The following is a 13,763-nucleotide window of genomic DNA, read 5'->3' on the forward strand; positions in this document are numbered from 1 at the left end:
CATTTTCTTAGTCAATCTACACTGTACTGTGTTAGTATTTAATTATATTAGCAAAATATTAGTATTTATTGTCACTAATAGGAAACAAAAGTAATCATAACTGCACACTTATATTTGTGAATATAAACACAACTGCATACGTACATATGATGGAATACAAAAAGATCCACCTGCTTTCATCAAACCCAATTGCAAAGCTCCCATTGGCTTCAACAGGGGCAGCACCAGGACTCACATGCTTGTTACATAATTTTGATCATTTACAGGAGTGTTCAATCTGAAATAAGCATACTGTACATATGGTAAAGTTACGGTTAATATGTTAGCTTTCATTGTGGTATTAACAGAATACCAATTCTTCTTCATTATAATGCAGTCAGAACCATGTTTGTGAGCTTAAGAGCTGGTGATCTATATTCATTGAGGTCTATTCCCACACTGACCTGTGGGGAGAGTTGTAGAACTCACTTCTAACACTGCTGGGGAACAGGCCACAGTGTTTGTAAATAAGATCCCCAATGATTTCACATGTCAACAATCAGATCTCCTTTGCAGCATTTCCCCAGACCCGTGTACTGAGTATCTTCTGTAGAACTAGGCGCTCTTCCAAAACCCTGCATCTTTTAAAGTTAGGATTATAAATGTGCAGGCTCCTCCAAAACAGTGAAAACGCTCTTACTTGTTCTTGCATGTTCATGAGTTGTTGGTTTTTTGTTATGTCTCATATATAGCATATACCATGTACTGTACAGTCAGTGGTTTAAATGGTTTTAAAATTAGTGTTAGTCTAAAGAGCTGTCAGGGTTCCAATGCAGATCATGCAATAATGATCTTGCTATATAATCATATCTATAATTTAAGAACCAAAAATAATATTAAGGTGATCACCGAGTTACCTCTTTGCTTCTTAGATCTTTTTTGTTTTGTTTTGAAATATTTGAATTCTCCTTTTTAGTCCTTTTGATTAATTCTTTATTTGTATTAAAAGCAAGGCTAAATTAGTATAGAATATAATCATGCTGTAACATTGTCATGCAAGACCTTCATTAATAGATTAACCCATTACATGTATTATATATATTTAAAAAGAGATGCTTCTGATTCTCCACAACTTAAAAAGTAGTGCTTATAGCTAGTTATACTCTCCAATATTTTTTGTCCCTTCCCTTTTGTATTAGTATTTGTTTTTACTAATATAGTTCAAAAGTATATTTCTATATGCACGTTATAAATCTGTGAAAATAAATACCAATAAATATAATATTGTGATACTAATACAGTGCAATGTAAAATTACAAGTAAGATTATACTTTGTTAGGGAACTAATAAAGTTTCCCTCATTTCTCATAAATGGCACTAAGCTTGAATGTGGGGAAATGGTTGCATTTACATTGACATGAAATTAACATGGAGAGGATCTTGTTTTGCATTTATGCTGCTATCAGGAGTAGGGCTATGTTTTCCCTAGCAAATGCATAATGAGAATAAATAACAATCGAAATATTGTATATTGCAGTACATCATATGCTTGGAAAGCTCCTTTTTTACATATTTTTGTCAAAGGACAAAACCATCATTTTTGGATTCTTCTATTATAAATCATTTGCTGATCAGGTCTTCTGATGATGAATCAGAAAAACAACTTATGCTATTTCTTGGGGAGGAGATTCTGTTTCTGAGCTTCAGTGTCAAGCTGACTCGTGCAGAATCTTTAGTTATGCAACTTATGTTAGGAGTTGTGCAGCTAAAGGCCCACACACCGTGCCACATTTTTGCATGTGTACACCAATAGTAGTGTTATCGGGCTTTTATATGAAATGTTTCTTGAATGGATGGGATCTGTGAAGCATATTTACTCCAAACATTATCAATAAAATCAGAAGGGTCTTAAGAGATATTGTTAGGGATATGTCATACAGAAGTTAAAATGAACATTATGTTCAGAACTGGGAAAAGGAAACAAGTGTAAGATTTAAAATGACATGTATTGGCAGGTATCCTGCAATTTGGATATTGGTTATCAAAGAGAGTTTTTTAAGCATACAGAAATTGTTGATCTGGAAGATTCAAGTGCTGTTGAGTTTATAATGCCATCACTATGAAAATGGGAGAAAAAAAGATGAGGGTTCCACGGCAAAAAGGGGTCAAGGAATGAAATTAAATAGGTAGAGGCTGATTTTATGGAAAAGGAAATCCTATCATCTTGATATGCACAAGTGTATTAGTGGTAATAGGAACAAAATGTATAATTTTCCTGCATATTGCTACTATTGGATGCACTATTAAATTATATGAGCCCGATATTTTAATTACCAGATACCATAGATTTTTTTATTTAAATTAAACATGCTAACCTAAATATATATACACACGTGTGCATACACATGCCAACATGATGATGTGTGAGCATTCTCCCAAAATAAGTATTGTACTACTGGAAGCATTTCCAGAAATGTTTTATTTTTAAATGACTGCATTCTTCCCCCTCAAAACCCTCTTCTTTATAATGTCGCAAGTACTGACAAACATTTATTGTATTGCTTTGTTTATATTACGATAGCGCTTAGAGGCCCCAATAAGGATCAGGATTCCATTGTTGTAGGCTCTGTAAAAACACATAGGAAGAGACAGTCCCTGTCTCAAAGAGCTGACAAACTAATTACATGCTGTTGTTTAGTAATGCATGTGAAAACTAGTTAGACAAAAATAAAAGCAGATTTTGCTCATGCTGATTATATTGTAAAGCCAGTTCCTCAGCTGGTGTGTCAGTGCAGCTATGTTGACTTCAAGGGAGTTATGCTGATTTGCCCCAGTTGAGGATCCAGCACCTAAAGTTTGATATACTACGGCAGTTATTAAACAAAGTTATTAAAAAGAGGCAATTAATAAACATTTCTGCTGCCTGCTAGTACATCTCTGTACATAGTCTAGGCAGTGGTTATTTGGTCCCTTCTGAAACGGAGAGACAAGGTAGGTGAGGTAATACCTTGGAGTGGTCAAAGTCTGCACTGACTACAATGAATGTCTTGTCTGAGCAAGGACTGAGAGAGGACTGCAGTATTTGGCTCTAAAGTTATATCATTTTAACCAAAAACTATTACAGAAAATGTCCAGTTCTCAGCATGCTTTTTCATTAAACTCCCATAACTCCTCTTTTGGAAAGGTCATTCAAGGCATTCCTGGCATGTTTCCCCCTCCCCCCCCCTTTTTTTTTTAAATGAGAGTTTTAATTGTTTCTATTAACCTTTTCCCCTTCAATCCTAATGGGGAAAAATCCTTGGGGTCAAATTTTGCTTACAGCTGAGTGCATGCATCTTTCATTGAAGGACTTGACTTCAGGTCCTTTGTCTACAATAAAACCATCTTTGATTAATTTACTTTTATCTGGCCCAGTCCTGGATTCCTTATTCCGGCAATATCCGATTGACTTAAATAGGAATGTTTCGGACAGTAATGCTGTATCAGATCCATTTTTCTCAGTTTTTCACAGATATGATTTAAACAAGTGATGTGCGGTAAAAGAATGAAAGTTGCATTATGTGAAATTGTAGAATTTTTAATAACAGCTGTTTACAATTTGTAGTTTACATTAGCTCGCCTATGTGCACTTTTGGATGGAATTTATGATAAAATTTTAAACTAATATCTCATTCATTCCACAACCAGCATTTTGCACTGGAAAAGACAATCTGATCTGTAAACTTGTACACATACACATGAGCTATCTTTTGTCTGCCCTATTATCATTAGCATATACAATCAGGATTTGCGTGTGTTAGGAACATGTCTACCTGATTTGAATGCATCCATCCTGTTTGTATGCACAGTTTTACATGTGTTGCTTTCAAGTGCTGTCTCGGGCCCATAATTTGTGAGTTAATAGCATTAATTTTAACCCATCATATTTTAATGCCTCTTTTAATTGATTTGATCTTTTACGGTTTAATGATTTTGATTGATTTAAATGACTGTGTGCTACCAGGATCAAAAACACTTGAAAATATAATTATTCAAGATAAAGAAAAACAAAAACTTCAGTTTAAAATTTTAAAAATGTTTTTTTCTAATTACTTGAATTTAATTTTAATATGTAGTCCCAATGACCTTCATGTACAAACAATTATTATTTTTGGAAGGAAAAAAAAACTACTACTATGATTGGAATCCTACTGTAAAATTTACAGACAGGTCTCAAGAGCACAGATTAGAATTTTTAGCCTTGGCATAAGTTATTTATAATACTCTAAAGGCTGAGCCATAGTTGAAAATTAATATTGTGTTGTGCCTCAAAATTTTGAGTTCAGATTATTTTGTTTTTGTTAGTAACATTTGTTAGTGTTCTCAGAAAATACAAATTCACAATAGTAGCTGAAGGCTTTGTTCTTAAAGGAGACTAGCTATTTGTACCTGCTTAAAAGTATTCCCAGTAAGATAGAAAAAAAAATATCTGGAGTTATTACACAAAGTGGTAATCTTCCACCCCAGTAGTAGAAATATGTATTCCATCAATAACATCTTACCAGAAATCTTAGAACTCTTCTGTTCCATATGCAGGAAATTAAATAGTCTATCATTTCTAATATTTACTAGTACAATTTGCTGCAGTTTTGAGATAGTAATATTTCAAGCCAAAGTGTAAATCACAAATTGAAAACTGCTAGCAAAGAATGGTAATGGCTTGACAATCTCTTAACGCCTGGGGAAGTAAATCAAAATATTAGATTCGAAATAAAAGCTTATTCATCAAATGGGACAATGGATAAATAATTCATTTGTAAGCAAGATTAGATTTTGGTGTTTAATAGCCTGATGGATTGTCCAAAAGGAAAGGAATGGAAAAATAGAATGAATAAAAAATAGTTTTAACATTCCAATTATAAGCCTATTTTTATCAGACAGGATTGAATTTAATGAACTCAAAGAAAGGTTTTAATACAGACACACACCCGCCATCCACAATACAGTTACACACACACACATACACACACACACACCCCTTTGTACACAGCTGTCCACTCCCCCCACCCACCTCATCATGTCTTTAAAACCCTGGTTGGTAATTTGGTTTTATCTAATAGCACACACTACAACCCAAAGGAGTTGTGAAACCTATAATTTTTATTTCCTTTGTTATGTATTGTCTCCAGCAATCTACCCCTTAACATATTTTAACCCAGTGCATGACTAAGTGCTAATACTGTATAAATATTTTCAGACATATCTAAAAAAATGTTTGCTTCAAACTTTTTATGATAGAAAAAATATATAATTACTATGGTTGTCTTATAAATTGTATTGTGTTCTTCATTTTTGTTAAACATGTAGAAAAATGTTAAGTGAATGAGGGACATGAATGTCTGGGAGAACTGAAATGTATATAACTATTGAGGAAAACACACGTGCCAAGTATAACATGATGTAAAAAAATGTAAATACATGAAAATTTCATTTTTCTAATAAAGATAATTTCTGCCAATTGATATGAAAATGAAAAACAGTCATTGTTCTTGTCTATGTTGCTTATTAAATGATACAAGGTTTAGGATTGCCTACAATTTAAGCTTTCCTGGGGTATTTTTACTCAGTTGTTAATTTGATTTGAAAGGTGGTAACAATCATATAGTTCGAGTCATCCTTTTGCTGCTACAAATTATCAAACGGTGAATAAGCCTGAAGCTAGACATTATCTACTCCATTTTGCCACTTTAATGTGGAGGGGACATGAAAGGAAAGAGCCAATTAGCTTATGAAAAATCCATTCTGCATGAGAAGTCCTGGCTTTTGTGATGCTCCTCAATGGGAGAAGAGTTAGGAACTACATCAAGTAAGGTTTGTAACATGTTGCTGGGTTTTCACGCCTTCTGAACTATGACAGACAAAAAGCAAAGGCTCCTATCCAGACTAAGAGGCATCCTCCCTGGTTGCTGGTCCACAGCAGCTCTTTCAGGCAGTTGTGAAATCCCCTTCCAGTTCGAAGGAGGAAGTGATATCTTGCCAGTAGAGATAGGTGACATTTTTTTTAATAGTCTATTTACTGAAAAATGCCATTTTGGTTGACCCAAAAATATTCACATATTTGACATGAATTTGCTGAACAGTTCTGGACAAGAGAGAAAAAAAGTCCAGAAAAAAGAAATTGTGCTAGATTCACAAAATAGACAAAGGAGGTGGCAGTGGCCAATTTATAACTTTTATCCCAGGGAATATTTGAGGTTTCCCTCTCTCCCAGGTGATGGTCCTAGCACCAGGCTGTCCTGGGACGGTCTCTCTCCCATTCTCCTGTTGAAGCTGTCCCACTTCGTATAATTACATTTTCATTGGAGCAGGGAATTGAATTTGGGTCTCTCTCCCCCCGAAGTGAGTGACTGACTTTGCCTGGTAGTTCGATCTCACTGACTGGCCAAGTGACTATTCAAATATTTTATACAGAGTGGGACAGCTTTAACAGGAAACTGGGAGAGAGAGACCCACCCAACACCTCCCAATTCAAATTTCTGTTGTAGGGGTAGGGATTTGAACCTAGGTCTTCCACATCTCAGTGCCTTAATCACTGGGCTAAGAATTATAAAGTTTTAAGGTGGGTAGCAACACTCCTCCCTCCCCTGTTTTGTGACTCAAGCCCTTTAAAAATGCCTGGAAACAAAATATTTCCATCAAATGATGTGTTTGTTTCAATTTAAATTGCACTTTTTTGATTCATTGATATTTTTTGGATTTGTTTTGGGTCTAACCAAATTTTGGGGTTTTTTCCTTCAATTTTTCATAACTGTGAGTGAACTGAAAAATCAATTATTCACCCAGATTTACTTGCCAGGGGCGATATTATTGAGAAGCATTTTGGAAGGCTGGAAGGTATAGAGCGTTGCCTAGATGCTAGTAATGTTTGAGGTCACCCAGAGTGGCTGGGGAGGGGAAGAAAGGGAATTAGATTATTTTTGTGTATTATATGTGCCTCAATATTATTCTGGCTGACTACACAGAGTTAAATCAAAGGAGATGTTGTGGGGAGCAGAAAGAAAATGAAACCAAAACAAGAGAGAAGATCTCACTGGGAGAATACCTAGGGTCCTACGAGAAACAATGGGGGAGCTAGTCATTGGAAAATCCCTACCAGTCTGTCACCAGAAGGGTTACGGGCCTGTTTTTCCGGGGGTAGAGACTAAGATCAAAAGCCATACAATAAAACAGCGGGGGAGTGGGCAACTGCTTCTTTGGGTGACACCCTGCTATAGCAAAAACATGCAGGAGGCAGGGGCTCTGCGGGATGTGCCTAAGACAGCTGGTCTAAGCTTTGAGAGAGGAGGCGATGAGCTGCAAGCAAGCTCCAGACCTCTGGCCTTGTTGTGAGTTTAACTCTTTCTCCCTCCTTGCTGTGTACCTCTAGGCAAATGGACAAAACATCTGGTTGGAAGGAGCTCTTTGAAGCCACTTTTCCCAGGTACCCAGAGATGATTGTCTTGCAAGTACCGATTGCAGTTGGGCTGGTCATGTTAACACTATTGGAAACAGGAAGTCTGCCACCCTGGCATCCAGTCTGCATGGTAGAACTGAGAGAGGGAAGGGGAGGGAAGGGGTTCCACCTGGAGAAAGGTGAAGGTAATGAAATTGTCACCTGTGGGGGTGCACTCATGAGGGAGTGCCAGGACTGTTTTTGTTGTCACGATACAGAGCAATATATGGATCTTGGAAATGTTGGGGGGAGGGATAGCTCAGTGGTTTGAGCATTGGCCTGCTAAACCCAGGGTTGTGAGTCCAATCCTTGAGGGGGCCACTTAGGGATCTGGGGAAAAATTGGTCCTGCTAGTGAAGGCAGGGGGCTGGACTCGATGACCTTTTGGGGTCCCTTCCAGCTCTATGAGATAGGTATATCTCCATATATATATATATATATATATATATTATAAATGTTCTAGAGGAAGAAATGGCAGCATTTGGCTGAACAGGGCAAAAGAGAGGGTTTCAAAGGAGGATGCCTGGTGCCAGAAATGATGGTGTTGTGGGGAAAGGAGCAGAGATATCAGCAAAAGAGTCAGAGAGCAAATGGGTAAAGGAATGGTAATTAAAGCTGTGACAGAATGAGATCATCCAAAGCCCAGCTGTAACGTGAGGAGTGGAGGAGGCCAGAAATGGAGTGCTTTTAAACCTGCATAGCTCTGTCATCCTCCTGGCCTCTAGTGTAACATGCAGCCCCAGGAGAGAAGTATTGTGGCTAAGGCAAACCCAAATTAATCCCCATCTTGTGGAATAGCTCTCTGGAGCCTTGACTAGCCAGGAGTAATTTAGAGCAGATCTGAGGCTGCTGTAACTTAACGAGCGATGTCCTTGTCACTAACTGTCTTAGTTGGGTTGGTGAGGCATGTGTAAAAATAAAAGAATAAAGCATTGGGACCCTTTTTGTTTTACTAAGCAAAATATGACAGAGCAGCTCCTGTTGGCACACACTCGCTTTCTGATGTTGTCTTTTTTTGTGCAGTTGCTGTTGCTGCTTAAAGAAAAAGAAACTGCTGCTTTACGGCCTCTGATGGCTCAGTTGCACCTTGAAGCAAACTAGTAGTCCAAAGGGTATTTGCAGGATCCTTTCATAGCAAGAAAAGAAAGCCAAGTCCCCGCTTAGGCTGCTGGAATACTGCTACACAAAGTTGTCAGATGCTATATGATCCTCTAGGTCTTGGAAGTGGAAGGTAATCTGCCTGCCAAGAAGAACAAAATATCCAACAGGCTGCTACACTTCCTTGATGTTCTTTAGTATGGCAAATTGAGGGAACCCAGGGAGTGAGTGAAGGGACTTTTAGTAGATAATGAAATAGAAATTAAAAGAACAGATGAAGCAAGCAGCTATCCACATTCCTAGACACCAAACTATGTCACATCAAACCACTACAGGGATAACAAAATCCCCCAACCAAAGCACTGCAAACCTAAAGAAGATGAAGGTTAAAAAGATTTGGAAGAGACAGTCATAGCTTGTTTGATTACTTTCATATTAAGTCTATCGCTTATGTACGTTTTTTCTGGGTTTTTTTAGTTTTCTGACATTTTTGCTTGTGATGCTTTAGTATAATGAATATTCCCCCACTGTGTTTGACAGAGGAGCATCCAAACAGATCATCCATATGCTTCGCCTGCATTGGGAAGATGCATTATGCTAGAAAACATGTTAACTCAAATGTGAAACATGTAGTGTAAACAGGAACCAGTACACCTCTACCCCGATAGAACGCTGTCCTCGGGAGCCAAAAAATCTTACCACATTATAGGTGAAACCGCGTTATATCGAACTTGCTTTGATCCACCGGAGTGCGCAGCCCCACCCCCCTGGAGCGCTGCTTTACCGCGTTATATCATGTTATATCGGGCCACGTTATATCGGGGTAGAGGTGTAATTCAAAAACCCGTTGGCCTTCTCGTGGTTAACAAGGGCAAAATTAGTTTGATGTCATGTTATTTAAAATGTGTTAACATATTTTCTGATATTTTCCAGTGTAGACAAGATCATATAGAGAAGTAACGTTAAGTGGAAAGAGATTTTTTTGAAAACCCATATTTAGACAATATCACCTAATATATATCAATGGAATGCATTAGGGCATTTGCCACTAGTTCACTCCAAAAATCTACTTAGGTGAGATTTTAAACCAATATTATTATTTTTTTTAAATCAAACACTTATTGAAATCCAGTGAGGGGACACAGTTAAAATATCTCTCTCCCCTGTCTCTTCACCATGGTATCTGAGCATCTCATCCTATATAGAACATCTCATCCTGGACTGTATAATTTAAAAAGTGCCTTTGTGTTGCTAATATGACCTTAAATTATTAAAGCTGACAGGTTTTAAAGATCTGATTTACTTTGCACCATTTAGTCCAGGTTTTTGCTTTCTGTCCTTCACGTGGACAGAGGAACTAAACTGGCGAGTTTCATGTTCTATTTATAAACAGTTTAATGTTTTGGTTCTTCTTTCAGTATTGGTCCACATGGATCCCTCTCTAGGTGCCTAGGTATCATCTCCTTTTAAGAATTAAGTCATGATCCTCAGAGTGATAAGGAAGTTCTCACCAAAGGATATAAATATTAGCCTGTTCCTCTGACTATTTCATCTACATAACCAGATGAAGCTGTTCCACCATCGGTGTCTTCCATGATTGGCAACTTTAAGGCCTTTTAGGACCTTGCAACCTTAATTCAGCCTGCTCGTGCATATGTATTATGACAGTCTTTAATTATATAATCACATTATTTTTCCCCACAGGAATTTTGCCTCATTAAGTGTACTGAATAGCTGGCTCTCGCTTAGTAAACAGTTATTCAATATTTTGTTTTCTCTGCATAATTCCACATATTCACCACATATTATTCAAACCCTGCTCTGAAGACAGAATTATTAATTTTCTCATGAGCTTTTCATGACACTTGTCACTATAGTATCTGAGAGCTTTACAAATGTTAATGAATCTGTTTTCACAACACCCTCTGAGATGAGGGGGTGGTATTATCCCTATTTTGCAATTGGAGACCTGAGGCACAAAGAGATTAAGGTCAAAAGTGTCCACTAATTTTGGATGCCCACTTTGAAACACCTAGGACCTGATTCTTCAGAGTACTTAGCATTATAATATGTTCAAAGCACAGCACGCATTGACTTCAGTTGCAGCTGTAAGCACTCAACGCTTCTACAGATCAGAACGCAGGGTATCAAGTTGGGCACCCAGAAAATGGGGAACACACATTTAGTGCCTATGTATGAAAAATTTAGTTGAAGTGACTAGCTTGACTAGTATCACACGGGAACTGTATGGCAGAGGCAGGGATAGAATCCAGTTCTCCAGGGCATGAGAACATCCTTTCTTTTCCTGCAGTCCTCTGCCTCACTCAGACAAGATTTGTGAGGTAATATCTTTTATTGGACCAGCTTCTGTTGGTGAGAGAGACAAGCTTTCGACATCTTTCAACTTCTGCTATACATGGAGCAAGGGTCCTACAGACAGGTCTTCTTTACTACACAGCCCTGAATTCATCCCCAGAGTAGGTCCTGCATGTGCACTGAATGAGGCAAGAGTACTGTGGGGAAAATGGGATGTGATCATGTTTTTAAAAACTGTATCATCATGCATACACACAAGGTGGGGTGGGGTGGGCAAATGAAGGTTGCACAGGAATTGTGAGACTTAGGGATCTTGGGTTCCATTCCAGGTTCTGGAGGGAAGTATGCCTTCTACTCGGCACAGGCTCTTCTGCCCATTCCCCCCAAGCATGTCCCCTTCAACTTGTCCCAGCCTTGTCTCTTCCCCATCCCTGGCTTCTCATCCAAGTGTTTCTTTACCCTCTGAAGTCTAGTCTCTATGCTCTGGACTCCCTTTCCCAGTCCCTGCCTCCACTTCTAGTCCTAGTTTTCTTGCCCACCCAGTCCCTATTTCCCCTGGCATCTCATCCAATATTTATCTCTCCCACACACTAACCTCCTGTTGTGATCCTCCCCACACTCACGTTCCCTCTTCCCACTGAATCTCAGTCCCAATCTCCCTTCCTGGGCCCCTGGTCCAATTTTGGTGTCCTTCCCCCACACCTTGTCCCAGTTCTCTCCCTGAATTCTAGCTCCTCATCAGATCTGTCTTCTGTCATTCCTCACATCCTTACCCCATCCCACTGGTTCTCAGTCCAGTCTCCATGCCTAGCCAGTCCATTCTACCCCCCTTCCTGATACCTCATCCAATCTCTCTCTCCCCTACCCTGGCCTCCAGTCACCTCTTACACCCTGCCCACATTCCCCATCCCTGCTGGCTGGCTTCCTGCCCCAGAATTCCTTGCCTGGGCAACTTTTCCAGCCTCAGTGTCATTTCCCATCTGGGGCTTCATTTGTCCCAGTCTCTTTTCTCAGCCAGTCCCAACCACTGTCCCACCCTGCCCCCACACCCTGGCGCATTGTCAGATGTGTCTGCCCTTCCCCACCCACTTCCTTATCCCTGTTCCACTGGTTCTCAGTCCCAGTCTTCCCCTTGGCTCCTCTTCTGATCTCAGTCTCCCTCCCCTTTTCTCTCCTTGTCTCCCTATCCCAGTGTCCTTGCCCAGATGGTTACAGTTCCTCCCCAGCTCCTAGTCTTCTTGCCTATCCAGTAGCATCCACCCAACTCCCAGCCCCAGTTTTCCTCTCCCCCACTAGCCTCCAATTCCAGTTTCCATGCCCCCTTTGCAGGTTCCAATCTACTTCCCTCAACCCCCCAGTTCCACCTCTTGTCGCTTTTGCATTCAAATCCGTAAGCTTCCTCCTCTGTGCTGCCTGGGCCAAGCAAAGGTTTCACTGACAATTCAGGAGATACAAGCTACCTGCTCCCAGTTGCATGGCCTGCAGCCTCCCAAAGGTGCAATTGCAGGACAAGTGCTGATTGTCAGGGCCACCCAGAGGATTCAGGGGGCCTGGGGCAAAGCAATTTTGGGGGCCCCTTCCATAAAAAAAAAGTTGCAATATATAGAATACTATATTCTCGTGGGGGGCCCGGGGCAAATTGCCCCACTTGCCCCCCCTCTGGGCGGCCCTGCTGATTGTCCCCAAGCTGTGGAGCAGGCCCAGTGTGGATAGAATATTTGAGGAATTTAGCTGCTGAAATCTAGAACCACATATGAACTGTGATTTTTCAAGGGCTTATAACTTAGCCAATTTTGGGCAGATATTCATTGGGATAGCAAAAGAAACATTCTAGATACAAAGGCCACCAAATTTCAAATCCACACTCCAAAGCTTGCTAGAAGCTGTTCAAAAGTAAGGTCACCAGATTTATTTTAACATGGACAAAACAACGTACATTTCGCTAGCCTGGTTCTTGGAAATAACTGAACTGTTTTGTCTGAAATGTTCCTTTAAAAAACAAACAAAAACAAAGCCCGAGGCAGACACCAGCATGGAAAATTCCAGTCTAAATGGTTAAAGTTTGACAAAGTTCTAAGCCACTAAAAACAGGGATTTCCATAGGAAGTGTCAAACAACCTTAACAATAGTCGGTGCTACCAGCCCTGCCTATAATCTTCATCTACCTCACAGGACTATTGCTAGATTCCTGAGCTCCAGAATTTTCAAAAAAATTCATCAAACATTTAGGCACCAAAATAAGTGGCCACATTTTCAAGAGTTCAATATGTTTGGAGCTTAACTCTTGAAAAACTAGCCGTAAGTGTCACAATGGGCATTTCTGGGTGTTGAGCTCTTCTGAAGATCTGCCCCAGTTTTGGTTGATGAACATTTAAAATCTGGCCGCAAATGTTTTGAGAGTCTCTGATAGGAAGTCCATACCCATGCAGTCATCTTATAAGTATAAATGTATTTGGGCATATTTAGTTTCCAAAACCTTTTATTTACATCCCCAAAGCCCTAAATCTGACCTGAGCATATTTGTTCTGGAGAATGGAGGGTCTAAAAAAGCTAGGTAGGTACAGATTATGAGTAAAGTAAGTGGTAAAACTGATGGTGCAAACCTGTACATCTCTTTTTGACATTAGTCTTGGTTTATCCCTTAGAGGGTGATATTGATTCTGCATGAACATTAAGTCCAGCCCCTTCTTTTAAGGAACAGATCAAAGGAGATTCAATTGTATGGTCATCTATGAACCCCTCTGTCATGAATAGGGCCCTACCAAATTCACGGCCATGAAAAACACATCATGGACTGTGAAATCTGTTCTCCCCGCCTTGAAATCTGGTCTTTTGTGTGCTTTTACCCTATACTATACAGATTTTACGGGAGAGACCAGTGTTTCTCAAATTGAGGGTC

The sequence above is a fragment of the Emys orbicularis genome, chromosome 10, assembly GCF_028017835.1.
Source record: "Emys orbicularis isolate rEmyOrb1 chromosome 10, rEmyOrb1.hap1, whole genome shotgun sequence".
Taxonomy (NCBI): Eukaryota; Metazoa; Chordata; order Testudines; family Emydidae; genus Emys; species Emys orbicularis.